We start from the raw sequence: 15547 nt of genomic DNA, 5'->3' as shown, positions 1-15547 counted from the left end.
CAGATTGCGAGTCGAGCGCCCTAACCACCTGGCTATGAGGGGCCTGTTCAGGATAATTTATTACATTAGACTTAACACAAAAATAACGCATGTTATTAGAGATGTGCTGGCCCTTAATTTTAATAATTATATAAAACTAAAGAAAACATACTCTCTCAAATATACACGTAGTCACATCAACCGGTTTAATGAACACGATTTTCTAATATACTATTTAAAGTGTTGCCATTACATTCATTTTTGTATTTCTTGCTCCCCTCCCCCTGTTCATATGGGCGTGGCTAAAAATTGGTCAAGCCTGTAATTTGTGCTAACCCATCTCCTCACAAAATTTGAATAGTCTCATTAGGTTTTGGATACACATGTAACTCAGGCGTAACGTAAAGCACTCTAGGTGGCTCATTGATAAGCCTGAAAGTTTGCAACAGTAAAAAAACCAGGTGTTGACACCTACGGTGGGCAGAACACAGATAGACCATTGTGTATATCTATGCTTAACAATGTGCACTTAATAACAGAGAGCTATTTTAAATTTGTGATATAGTTGTTAATATGTTTAATGTTCTGAGGGAAAAGAAGGAAATGAAAAAACATCAAAAAGCAACAAAAAAGTTTAAGCTAAGCTACGTTTCTAAATTTAATGATTTATTAAAAAGTGGTTAGGGCGCTTGATTCGCAATTTGTGGATTCGAATGCTTGTCACCGAACATACTTGCCATTTCAGCCGTTGTGGCGTTATAACGTGACGGTCAATTCCACTATTCGTTGGTAATGAGTAGCCCAAGAGTTGACGGTGGGTACTATTAACTAGCGGCTTTCCCTCTAGCCAATCACTGCTAAATTAAGGACGGCTAACACAGATAGACTTTTATTAGCTTAGCACAGGTAGCTTTTCATTAGCTTTGCGCGAAATTTGAAACAAACCAAACCTCATCATATGCTTCAAGAAATAAAATAATTGAGTGGGCGAGGAAATAACAAAATATTATATAAAGTACTGGTAAAAACTCACCAAATTAAAATCACTTTATTAATAAACCAAGTTCTCTTTCCTTTAACTTTATCTTTTCCATTTCCCCGCCCTACAATTTTTCTATAATTTCTCACACTGACATTTATTGGATACAACTTTACGTTCAATGTTCGCACTTTTTTTCCTGTCTAGCCAGTTCACTTCAGTCACACACTATTGTTAACTCTATATTCCTCTCTTTTCACCGTCGTTCGTCACTTCTATTAAGTTCACATACCTTTTATTGTTGTACCCCTTTGAACAATATTACCCGATGCACGTTTTCATTCATTTTCTTACATTGTTGCATGTATTTGTGTTTTACGTTTCCCTTTTCGTTGTATATTTACTGCAATTAACTTTATTTGTAACACTTTTATTATTATATTATTTTACTTCATATGTTACTTCCCATACCTCATTTGTAGTTTCGGTAACATGTTCTCGAGCCTTCCAGTCACGTGTTATTTGTTCTTTCAACTTAACCCTTATATTAACAGTTTCATTGCCACTTGTAACCTGATGAAGTGCTGTTGCCCGAAACGTCGTTTTCTTGTCTCATCATATACTTTTCATTCGACATTTTCACGAAAGAAGCGAAAACGTTTCTTAAAAATAACTTCCTTGAGGACTAGTTTTCATTAAAATCTGAAACTCACTTTTTATAAAACACGTTACTGCTTTACAAAATGCTTTATAATCTAATAAATGTTTAACATCGGATCCAACCACTTCGGAGCTTTGAACAAGGACTGTCTTAAGGAATTTCTTTAATTTATATACTTTGATCAGAAGTAACCCTTAACAATTAATTAATATTATTATTATTTTAATAACTATATTAGAAATATATTTGAAACTCTGGGTAACCTAGTTTTCTTAAGTCATATTATAGATTAATATGTTCTTTGATAGAGGTAAAACGAAAATCACAACGTTTTAAATGTTGAAGCTCTTACTTAGTTTATGATATGATAAGTGTTTAGGATGATAATTCGTCATTGTATACATGTGATTTCTATTACATTGTTTGTCCACGTAAAACATTTGATTGAGCGGGAATCAGCGTTAAACTGACAAAAATTATGTAATTTTAACTATTGTTGTACAAAATTGTCTTGTCATTGCTCAGCATCATTCAATTATCTTTAACTGTTACAAGGTGGTATTAAATGTTGTGGAAAACATAATATTCTAGAGTCTGTAGACTCTATGTGTAGGTATGGTCAAGGTACTCAATAAACATAATACAAATATGCACGCTATAAAATCAACAATGACAGAGAGTTTGTTTTAAAAGATGATTGACACTCACTTTCATTTGTTTCTCAACCAAACAAGGCAAGAAACTATCGCTAAGATACCAAACCAAAAGGTGACCAACCCACCAAGTTGTTCATCTTTCTTATTGCTATTTCAGTCGAGATAACTCTACAACTACGTTAAACATAAACCCACTATGTGTATCTGGTCAGTGCACGATGTCATCTCTTAGTCGAACTAACAAGTAGACATAATTCTAGTGTTATAATTACTCCCTTCAAGCTAGCTTTTTTATGGTGCTTCTTTAAAGGACTTAAGTACAAGGTGAAAAACAGGAACAACCAGCCAATAATAGATGAACGTTAGATGACTGTAGCTTGTAAAATACTCAATGTTTTGTACACTATACAGTCGGTGTCTTTAGGAAGTCAACCCCTATATTATGTATGAACTGAAGGAGTAAAAAAAAAATACATGATATAGAATACACTAACTTTCAGTTACGGGAAAAAACGTCACAAAACCAGTAATAAAAAAACATTTTGTAAATGTAAAATGATGTAGTGATGGTAGTGCCAAAAATAATGGAAACAAGAATATAGGGATGATACAGCTATACATAGTTCATCCTTACATGATTTTCAATATTAAAATTTAATATTACACTGGAAAATGCATACTTTATTTTAATATTAGTACAGTTAGAAGTTATATATTATTGACTGTTATATATTATTTGTCAATAATATAATGATATTGTCTTCGATATATATATATGCTTCTGGTACTTTTCTCATTTAGTTAGCTTTCTTGCCTACATTCTGCATGCAGTACTAGCTTCCTCATCAGATATCAAATGAAAAAAACAGAATAAAAATAAAGCAGCGTATTTTTGTTTCAAAAAATATGACAAAATGTAAAAGAAAATAAGGCGAATAAATAATAAAACGGAACAATTTTGATCAGTGAAGAAGTTTGCCGGTTATCATTCAATATATTTCATCTTAAACTGCATTATTACTCGTAATGACTTGTGTTTTCTATCAGTTTTAAGGAATTTTACTTTGAATCAAAGCTGTCCTTCAAGTCATGATTTGTAGAATTTGCAAAACGCAAAATAGTATCGCTAAAAAACAAAATAGAGACTTCAACAATTATCTAATTATTAATCTATGTGCCAACATGACTAACTGACTAAATGTTAAACACAAACACGAATACATAATCCTTCAAATAGAGAAGACGAAACTTTTAAGAAAACTTGCAGTATTTTTCTAACGGCATGTATTACTTCAGTTACTTTAAAACATTACATATGAATTTTGAGTAACAAGAAGTATTAGCAGCGTTTATGTATTTCTCTAAATATTTGATAGAGTCTAATTTCTTTGTGTGTGTGATTCTGCAGTTGTGGTCAATGTGTCGGAGGAAATACGGGATTACCACCAGATTTCGGGCAAGATATCTGTGGTATATGTGATGGTAAAAATGAATGTGTTGGTTGTGATGGTGTTCCAAATAGCGGCTGGATTCTAGATAACTGTGGAGAATGTCGTCCTACAGAATATGATATCGGTAGGTTAATGCATTTTTTAACTTTGTAACAATATATAAAAAGTCAGTTTACACTATGAATATTATCCTCTTACTCATAATTGAATCAGAGATGTCCTATATGTCAAAACTAGCTATTACATGTATAAGTACAAAGTCGTGTAACCATTAGTGAATATATTATGAGTTTTACTTCTTGCTGGTGCAAGCAGATATGTTTGTAACAATAGTTCTTCGACACTCTTGGTCTAGTATTATCTCTCCAGGTTATGTTATACCAAACAATATGTTCCTCATATTTTGATTTCAAAAGTCTAGTATACTGTATAATCAACAATAATCATTTGCGAGTCTTTGTTAAAAAGTCTTAGTTGTTCCAGAGTTCAAAGATGAGGGCGAGATCTAGCCTGTTTACAGGAATAGAAGTTTTGTTCTGTAACAGATGTATGCATTCTGTAAACAAGAATTGTTTCGAGTGTTTTACTAACTACACTACCCAGTCTAATGAGATGATACGAATTTCTACGTATTAAAGGTCTGTCATGTTTTAAAACAAAATCGGTAAGATACTCGAAGACAATATTTTGTGTTCTCCAAATAAAGTAGACACACTGAGTATGATTTAGAGTCCATTTTATAAAGAATAAAAACAGGAAGCTGAAAGCCTAGGGTTGTGTGCTAAGGAGCTGGTAACAGGGTGGAATGATCGAATTAGTAGCTAGATTGACTAAAACTGGAACAGTATTAACTGAAAGATAATGTGTCAACAGAGGCCAACGAGATAATTTCGACATTGTAGCTTTAGTTACGACAGCAGAGAGAACTGAAAGCAGCTATTGAAGGATATTCGTAATCTAAAACATCAGTCTGTGAAGTAGAAATGACATTTGACAATTGAAGTTCCTTGAAGCCGGAGACAGAACAGGATTAAAGCTTAGAACAATGAAACTAGTAGAAAGCCCTGTCGTGTCGATTGTTCTCTGGTGTTCCACATTAATGGGAATCCAGAATGCACACAAACACATAGTAAATAGGGAATGTTTTACAAATTGATATAGAATAAACACACGAAAAACGATAAACTGTAACTCTAAAAAATGGAAATGATTTTACAAAGCAAGGATAACAGTAACAAACAGGGCTTGATAAATCTCTGTAACAAAGCAGGAATAACAGTAACAAATAGGGCTTGATAAATCTCTGTAACAAAGCAGGGATAACAGTAACAAACAGGGTTTGATAAATCTCTGTCACAAAGCAGGGATAACAGTAACAAACAGGGCTTGATAAATCTCTGTCACAAAGCAAGGATAACAGTAACAAATATGGTTTGATAAATCTCTGTCCCGAAGAAAGATTACAAAAGTTAATATGTATTGTGTTATAAAGTCTAAAATAGCTTAATGATTTGTTAGTCATTACAATAATCACAAAATATCCGATATATATCCTATGAACAAACATAAACAAAATTTATAAGAAATATTAATTTTCAAACTTCATAAAAACAAATCTAAGATCAGCTTTTTAAAGGATTTTTTATAGGCTTGTACTTTGTTTTCTCCTTAGATTGCTTCACGATTGATATACTACCACCAAAATCCTTGGATGTCAACCAAAAGTATGAATACATGAGCATCATAGTAAGAGGAAAATATATACCACTTACGTCAGTTGTCAACTGTGATCTTGTACCGAAATTTAATATATCAAGCAAGGTAAGTCGTGATGTATAAAACTAACTTGAAGCCTTGATCTATTTTGACGTATTTTAAATAATCTTTTATAATTTTTTTACAAATTTACAAAATAATTTTATAGGAAAAACAAAATATCCACAGACTAATACAAAAACAATGAAACAAAGTAAATTATCATCATTATTTTCCTAAGCATTCTTATGAAATTTCACTAGGAAATAAATATTATACAGTAATTTTAGCCATTACTCAATTTTATACGTTTTTCGCTGATTAGGGGAATTTTCTGTTTATGTTCTCTTTAAATAACTATATAAGGTTTAGTTTCAATAGATGTCTTGAAAATATTTTATGTGTACTCTACACTGTTCTATATATACATTTTGGTATTCTGTTTAAAAAGGATTTTTATAATAGCTTTTGGTCTGGCATGACCAGTTGGTTAGGGCGCTCGACTCGCAATCTGCGGGTCGCGGGTTTGAATCCCCCTCACACCAAACATGCTCGCTCTTTCGGCCGTGGGGGCGTTATAATGTGGCGGTCATTTCCACTATTCGTTGGAAAAGAGTAGCCCAAGAGTTGGCGGTGGGCGGTGATGACTAGCTGCTATCCATCTAGTCTTACAATGCTAAATTAGGGACGGCTAGCGCAGATAGCCCTCGTGTAGCTTTGCGCGAAATTCAAAAACAAACAGAAAAACAATAATAGCTTTTACAGAAGGCATTTGTTACGCTTTGTGTATTTTTTATTATAGCTACTTAAAATATATATGAATATTTGTATGGTATAGAAGGTATTGAATGCTGAAAATTTCTAAAGAAATATAATAATCAAAATACGCCCGTTGAACTTTTTATTACAGGAGAATTACAGCGTTAAATAACGATTATCAATGACTTTCTATAGTGTGATTTTCGGTTGCTTTGATAAACATCTGTGATTTTTATACAGAAATTCCTATTTTAGTATTCTTCTTTATTATGATCTTCTTACAAACCATTCACATAATAATTTACTCTTGAATTATTTATACTTAAATACACACTTAATACTGTGTTTTTGTGAATTGAAGAGTTTGGTACTTGCAAGTTATTTTGAATAACTGTTTTTAAACCACATGACATCTAATGTGCTAAAATCTCACTGTGAAAGGCCTACAGGTAGTTTCTCCCTCACTTGCTCATCACGCCACCAGAGGGCGAAACAAGTGTGTTGACCTCAGAATATGAGGGAAATCGATGACGTTGTAATTCTAAAATCATAAAAGTTGTAATTATACTCACCAGAGAAGAAGACATCATAGTTCCAAGAAATGGAACCAGAGAGTGCGTTGCTACGCAACCACGACAGGCGGGTGTTGTTATAATGACGAAACTTGTCCAGAAGGTGTGTTGCTTGTCCAACATGATTTCATCACAGAGTTTCTCATAATGTCATCAATGTATAGATTTAATTATGCTCAAAAAAGTTACAAGAAAAAATTGTATTTTAACGAAACAAGTATCATAACACTGTTACACATGTCAATTTTCTCACACATATTAACAATCATTTGAATGAGGCAGATATTATAGCCAATAATTTATTTTACATACATGTAGAAATTATTTTTTTTGCTATATGCATAAAACAAGTTACTAATTCATTAGTTCTAAACTTTTGCTTCTATATTTAACATTCATGACATAATTTTTGCTGTTTCTATAGCTGGATAGTATTGCTATCACATTTAACATAACGCTGAACAGTTTTTATCCCACGCAATGTTTTTATAAATATTGAACGAGACAACCTATTGTGTTTTTTATTAGTTAGTAAGCCTGTATTCCAGGAAGTAACCATAAAGCAGTTATGCTGTAACTTTTTAAAATATACACGTATCTTCATGCCACTTTGTAGATTATCAGTAAACATTACAAGGCATTTGTGCACAAAGTATCAGGTTTTTAATTAAGTTTTAACATTTTTAATTAATTATTTGCTCGTACATTTGATTTTATTTTCGAATATTAACTATCCAACATGCGAAGTAATTTTGATTGAAAATATTTTTATGCATCAGGCAATTGTCAAATTTCACATGCGAAATCTTCATAACCTCCTAATATCTTCCAGATAATTATCAAACGCTTTTTTCAGAAAAATATTTATATTTTTATCTGTTATTTTCACTGTTGTATCTTTGTATGAGTTTGGTAGATTTTACCAACCTCGTAACCACAATATATATATAAAAAAAAGGAAATAGATATAAGTTACGCTTTTTTTCATTCTAGAATTATTACAAGTTATAACACAAAACCATAAATGTTTAGTGTAAATAGTTTAAATTTCATAACATTTTACATGTATATAAAAATTTAATTTTATTTTATTACCTTTTCAACAGTGTCTGACTAACATTCCAGAAATTGGATGACGCGGCGTACGTGCACTCATGTTGCCATATTAATAATATAAAATTGGCCTTTACAAAGTGACCTATCTTGGCTGTGTTCTAGTGGGCCAGTATTTTATAAAATACAGTCACATTTCGGTTATAATACATTATATATGCATATACATTATTACTATTTACAAATAAGTTCTTAAATTTCTGTTGTTTTTTTTTCTTAAAACATATAACAGTAAATAAAGAATATAGAAAACAATTATCTCTTTTTTTTTAGTTACGAACTTTGTTCTCGTTTGTTGCTTGTAATAATTTGCTAAGCCTTATCAAGTTTCGCACGTGGAGAATGTAAAACAAAATAATTTGTTTGGGTTTTACATAAGCATTTGGCAATAACAAAAAATTTAATTTCTATATTATATTTTATTCTTAACAGCTAAACTGTATTTGGGTCTAAAAAGTATGATTTTTCGAGCTCAATAATGTCTTACCTTAACACTTGAAATCTACCATGAAAAGAAGAAATTTCTTGCGTAAATACTTCGCAAAGGCTCAGACAACCACGTGGGGGGAAATTCTGAGCTTTCGATTGGTTATTCACACGTCATAGACAGAAGTAGGTGTACGTAAGCAAATGTTTCCAAAAAAGGAAAGAGGTGGGTGATGTCACTATGTTTGGTTCATTATATGTAGTGATAGCTCAGCAAATAGAAAAGATAGGATATTCTTATTTTATATTCTAGTTGGTAAATATCGATAATTTTAGTTCCTAATTTGTAAGAAACTATAGATTTTGTATTTGGACATCATAAACATCTAATTTGAACCAATGCTGCATTCGACATACCACATGACACACAAAAATCGATATTTCGGATATTTTTTAATATTTACTTTTATATTAAGAAATTAATTAATATATAATACTAACATTTGAATTATATTCTACAATCTAATACCAAGTTTATTGATATACATTCATAAAATAGTAGTTCAATAAACATTTGAATGTAAGTCTACAAAAGTGATAACATGGCCTTTGACCTGTGATCATAGGAAGACCTGTCAGATCCATCTTGGTAGGGTTAATGTATTGTAGTATAGTTTTCGCTTTTATATTCAATCATACTTTTTATATTTCCTGATGTTTTATATGTAAAACACTTATTGTTAATTCATTTCTATAATTATTATATATCATACATTCATCCTGAAAATGACACTTGTTTAAATCTATAGAAAATATAGAATATTTTAACACAAAAACTTACTCTGTCATTTGTTAGGCTTTATGGACTAAACATATTCTTATGTTAACCCTCTATGTCAGTTTCCATTCATACCTGTCATTTTAACATCTGGCTAATGAACTTTGCAGTAAATCATTTTGCTTCAACTAAATATAATAAACTAATAAATTACTGTTTATACAGTCGATTTACTATGATGAAAATTATCTAAAATAGTAACAGTTACCATTCGTTTGAAGTACTATACAATTAACAGTCGTAAAACGATGTGATTTTAAAGTTCTTTCTTCTTCAACAGACGTTGAGATAAACCTCTTCTGACGTCAATGTCATTGTTTGTTAGTAAATACATGGGTCATTACATGGTCACACATACAATTAGTGTGGACTACTTCAGCATATTCTGATGATGCATATCTGCTGATGGAATGGTTAGAAAATTGTAACCCTTTGTGTCTCCTAAGGCTAAATCAAGTAATGCTTTCGTTCTTACAAACCAGAAATTATACTTCACTATCTTCCGTAAATTAATTTTATGTATATTTACTCTAATTTTTTCGAAGTACATTTTTCACAAGTGAACATAACGGAAAACGAACTTTTAATTATAATTCTTTAATTATTCCAATGATAATTTCCTCACTTGGATTTTGAAATTGTTCTGGTATCTTAGAGAGGGGACTGATAGAATTCAAAGTTTAATATGACAGATAATTTTATGAAAAGAGAAGTTGAACAAATCAATTATAATATATTGTCACCAGATTATCAATTATCCTTAATATTAAATTAAATTGTTCAATCTCTACATAATCCTATATCTTCTACATAAATTTAATGTTCAGTATACTTTAACTTAACTGGAGATAATCAGTTTTCACTTTACATAGTGATACAAAACACTAGTTGTGTATTCACGATATTTGACGGGGCATACAAGAATTGTATGCTAACCGAAATGAGAAATTTTGGAAGATAAAGAAATAGAATTTCTGGTTTGTAGGAACTAAAACATTACTTGTTTTATCCGTAGGTGATTCAAAGGGTCAAAACTTTCAAATCTTTCCATCAGCTGCTAAGCGTCAGAATATGCTGAAATAGCCCACATTGATTGGATGTTTGACCATGTGATAACCTATGTATTTCCTAACAAATGGAGATCTTGATGTGAGATAGAGGTTTATTCCAATAGCTATTGAAGAACAAAGAACTTTAAAATAACAAAGTTTTATGAATTTTAATTGTATAGTACTTTCAAGCGAATGGTAAGTGTAATTATTTTAAATAGTTTATATAATAGTAAAGCGACTGGTTAAATAGTAAGTCATTCATTTATTATATTTACTTAAAGCAAAATTATTTACTACACAGTTTCTTAGCCAGATGTTAAAATGAAAGGTATGAATGGAAACAGACATAGAAAGTTAACATAAGAATATGTTTAATCCATAAAGCCAAACACGTGAAAGATTACGTTTGTATGTTAAATATTCTATATTATTTAGAGATTTAAATAAGCATAAGTTTCAGAATGTATAGATGGTATATAATAATTATAGAAATGAATTAACGATAAGTGTTTTACATAAAACACTATAAAGGGTCAGGAAATGTAAAAAGTATGATTAAATATAAAAACAAAAACCATGCTACAATACCTTAAATTAGTTCTAAGTCATTAAAACACAATTGGCTATCTTGTTCAATATTTATAAAAACATTAGGTGTGATAAGAACTTTTCGAAAGTATGTTAAAATGTGATAGTAACACTATCCAGCTATAGAAACAGCAAGAAGCATGTCATGCATGTTAAATATAGAAGCAAAAGTTTAGAACTAATGAATTAGTGAAAGAATTATAAAAATATGTAAATTATTGGCTATAGTATCTGCCCCATTCCAATGATGGATACTATGTATGTATGATAAAAAAATGACATGTGTAACACTGTTATGATACTTGTTTCGTTAAAATAATCATTTTTACTTGTAACTTTTTAGAACACAGTTAAATTTAGACATTGATGACATGTTGAGACAATCTATGATGAGATCATCATGTCGGATTAACAACATGCTTTCTGTACAAGTTCCGTTATATTGACAACACCCGCCTGTCATGGAAGCCTAGCGATGTACTCTCTGGTTCCATTTCGTAGAACTATGATGCCACCTTTTTTTGGTGAGTTCAAACATGACGTCATCGTCTCTGATGAGTGTAACTATGATGTCATCGTTTCTCTATTGCCCGAGGTCAACACACAAGGGTGTAACTATTCATATATATACAATAATGTATGAAATAACAAGGGTTATGAATTTATTATCTAAAACCAAAAAGGGGATAGCAACATATTCCCTGGCATTTTTTCCATTTCGAGATGTCGCATTTTAGCACTTTTTTTGCGATTTCAGCCGATATTGATCTATTTTATTGTTTGAACATGATTCTTAAAATTATAAATGTTAACAGGGTTTCTAATGCTTTTCCTGAGAAAGAAAACATACCCTGAACAATCAACAACATCTTCAAGATTATATCTTACCTATAGTATATATCCATGTTTTCTAACACTGAGATTATCAAAATACATTTACCACTTGCAAGGTTCTAAGCCTAACAACAGTAAAAAATATCATTGTTTATTAATAAAACTATCAAAACATTAAAAACGTAGAAACCATAATATCTGTGTCATACATACTCGTATCTAAAATAAAAGAATGATTAAAAGCGAAAATAGAAGACGAGGATTTAAATGCACAGAGATAACAAAAGGTGTAATTGCACAAAGGACAATATGAGGGTGAAACGATCCCTAGGACGCTAGATAATCTTTGTATGTGATATTTTTAAAACTGTAGTTTTCACATATACTTCAACATACGAAAGTCGTTATAACAATGTCATTGAAGTGTTAAATTAGATATGTATGTATACTTATTTGTTTTAAGGTTTTTGTGGACATTCCAGGTAAAAACACCAAAACTGGAAAACCTTATCGTATCACAAGTACTGTATAAAGCTATTATGCACAGGATTTTCTTAACATGGAAGATGGAACCTGACTGTACACTTGGGGCATATTCACTTCGATGTGTTTTACAGTTCGATCATGCTACTTATACAGTTGAATTACAGCAACACAAGTTCCTATACATAATCAATGCGAGCACTCAGAGTATAGTGAATGACGAACCTACTAAAATACGAATTGGAAGCCAACAATATGTAAGTCATTAGATTTTCAGTATTTTGTCTTACGTAAGTCGATAAGAAGGACATAAGCACAAAGTATAAATTAATATTAACCTCTGACCAGAGTAAGCTACCTACTTAGGGCAAACTAAAAATCAATCTGGTAATGAGTATTGTTATTTAAATATTATTTTCTTACGCTCTCTTACTCATAAAGATTAGAATGCATTGTTTCATAAGTTTGGTATCCTTGCTGTTAACAATATTTTTACCATTAGCACAATAATATCTCACGAGGTTCGACCAGTTTAGAAAGTTTTGGTTAGTCTTAAATAAATCTGGTTAGTTGAAAATGTAACTGCATTCATATAAGAAAAGTATAATGACAGAAACTTATATTACAAATATATTTAACATTCTAGCTGTTACAATTAATGAAACTAACAATAAAGAAATAATGAGTATATTTTACCTTCGGAACACAAAGACACAAGCTGTTGTATTCATGTACTCTCACGCTTAATACAAGTTGAATAAAATAACAATGGTATAAGCATGTAAGTTGAAATTTCCTCAACCCTTCTTAAAAAGTCGGGTGGCAAACGAAAATATATTAAATAGCTCTGACATTGTATTTTTAAGAAGAACTGTATCTAATGTAAATTGCTCTGACACGTTTCACTGCTTAAGTGTGAAGTCAATACAAAAATTGACGTTTTTGAAGATACAAATTATTAGGGTTTTATGTATATGTGGGCCGTATTCTTTATATTGGTTGCCTGTGACTTGTATTAGCGATAAATTTCAACAATAAACAAACAGTGCCTTGTTGGCGATAAATTTCAACAACAAACAAACAAACAGCAACTTGTTGGCGATAAATTTCAACAATAACCAAACAGCACACAGTCCACTTGTTTTAAAATAGTATATTAAAACAAGTCAAACGTATACAGAAATGTTCGTTGCACAGTTGTTTATCACATTTTATCACTGTTATTTCAATACAGTCTGTGACACTTTCACTTTAAAATAACCACTATACGCTCTTTATGGCTAAATTTGCATGCAGTCTAGATCTATTTGACTATGTCTCTCACTAGCTTACTTACTTTTGGACGCGTATATATATATATATAGCCCAACAGAGGCCTAGAGCTTTTTACACACACTATGAGAGATATTAATGATGTAATAATGCTCAATTAAACAACGAAAAAGACTTAGAAGAATCTAGTAACATGACGTAATAATACAACATTCGCTAATTCACAACAACTGAAGAACACAATGTATACTTTGTAAACGGTTAAGTAAACAAACCTGCGATAAACTATCGCTTCTAAAATTAACTAAATTTAACACTTCTGCTGTACTTAAATTAAAACAGTCGAGTATATCTAACACAAAATAGTATTTGTTTATTTGTAGTTAATTAAGGCTAAAGAATGGTCCATCTATGCTGTGCCCATAAAGGGTATCGAAACTAGGTTTTTAGCGTGATAACCCTGCAAACTTACCGATATGCCTCTGGGAGGGAGCTAAAAAATAAAAAAATAGGATATTAAATAAATGCTAGATTTGGACAAAAATAGCTATAATCCTGCTTCTATACCTAAACGATAACAGTAGTAAATGTAATACTGTGACTGACTTTAACTAACCTCTGTCACTTAACAAAAAATAGGATATTAAATAAATGCTAGATTTGGACAAAAATAGCTATAATCCTGCTTCTATACCTAAACGATAACAGTAGTAAATGTAATACTGTGACTGACTTTAACTAACACTTAACAAAAAACATGGAGAGGAAAGCGGGAAGTAATAAATAAAGTTAAATGTTTTGTAAAAGATAAATGTAAACGCAATAAATCTCGAGAAAATTCAATAATAATGAGAAAAATAACTGAAAAGGGAAGTTACAATAAATAGAAATATCTCCAACAAAATAATTAGGAAAACTCTTGCAACTTAATTAACGATGTAATGCCATATCATATACGAAGCTGTTATGTAGGTAATTTTAATTATGTATTACAAGAGTTTAATCTGACGGTAGATAAAATTAGTGGTGGTCAATACACCGAAGCGATTCCCTATTACCTAATACAATGTCCAAATAAATTAAGCGTAGACCTGAACGTTTTGATATTCTGTAAAACCTTAAACACGTAATTATAAGTCAGAGTTTTATTGAATACCCAACAAAATTGAACGAACTTTGTGTTTAAAATGCAATACGAAACCTTAGTTTGTTAGAAATACGAATGGGTTTACGAGCTATATCTAAGACATTCTGCAATTTTGAAAAAAATTCTTTAATTTAAGTGGTGTGAGTATTAAACATTGTTGCATTACTTATTTAGACTATTTGTAATTGAAAATGGAGCGTTTACATTTTCAAAGTTGAAAGTGTCCGTTTTAATGAAAATTTGCTTCATACAGGAAATAGGAGATCATACTTTACAACATGCGCTGCTCACTGGAATGACCCTCTCTTACTCTTATGATCATACTTTACAACATACGCTGCTCACTGGAATGACCCTCTCTTACTCTTATGAACATGCTTTACAACATGCGCTGCTCACTGGAATGACCCTCTCTTACTCTTATGATCATACTTTACAACATACACTGCTCACTGAATGACCCTCTCTTACTCTTATGATCATACTTTACAACATACGCTGCTCACTGGAATGACCCTCTCTTACTCTTATGATTATACTTTGCAACATACGCTGCTCACTGTAATGACCCTCTCTTACTCTTATGATCATACTTTACAACATACACTGCTCACTGGAATGACCCTCTCTTACTCTTATGATCATACTTTACAACATACGCTGCTCACTGGAATGACCTTCTCTTACTCGTATTTTCCTCTAATAGTGTAAATATATTTTATCGTAACTGATAATATAGTAATTTCTTAATCGTGAATAATATGTAAGATGGGAAATAAAAAATCCACTTTTACACATATTTGTAGAACTTATATATTCATCGTCTATTAACTATTTAAATATTTACACACTGTTTAGAGGAGAATGAAATTTGTACATGTAGGTAACACTCAGTTTTTTCCCATAGATATAAAGTTTAATCCTTAACTTTATTAAGAAGTATTTTCTTGAGTAGCTTGTCAAAGGAAAGGTTTACGTGTAG

General features: G+C 31.1%; 1 long non-coding RNA gene across 1 annotated transcript; it reads left to right on the top strand.

Moving 5' to 3' along the window:
- Positions 1-3716: 3716 nt before the first annotated feature.
- LOC111087678 lies at positions 3717-12277 on the top strand. The gene is made up of 3 exons (XR_002612342.1): positions 3717-3850; positions 5399-5547; positions 12146-12277. It is a non-coding gene; the product is annotated as an uncharacterized LOC111087678 (long non-coding RNA).
- The last annotated feature ends 3270 nt before the right edge of the window (positions 12278-15547 follow it).

This window comes from Limulus polyphemus, unplaced genomic scaffold, assembly GCF_000517525.1.
Source record: "Limulus polyphemus unplaced genomic scaffold, Limulus_polyphemus-2.1.2 Scaffold2470, whole genome shotgun sequence".
NCBI classification, from domain to species: Eukaryota; Metazoa; Arthropoda; class Merostomata; order Xiphosura; family Limulidae; genus Limulus; species Limulus polyphemus.
The sequence above is the reverse complement of the archived record's forward strand: the minus strand, read 5'-3'. Positions and strand labels throughout refer to the sequence as shown.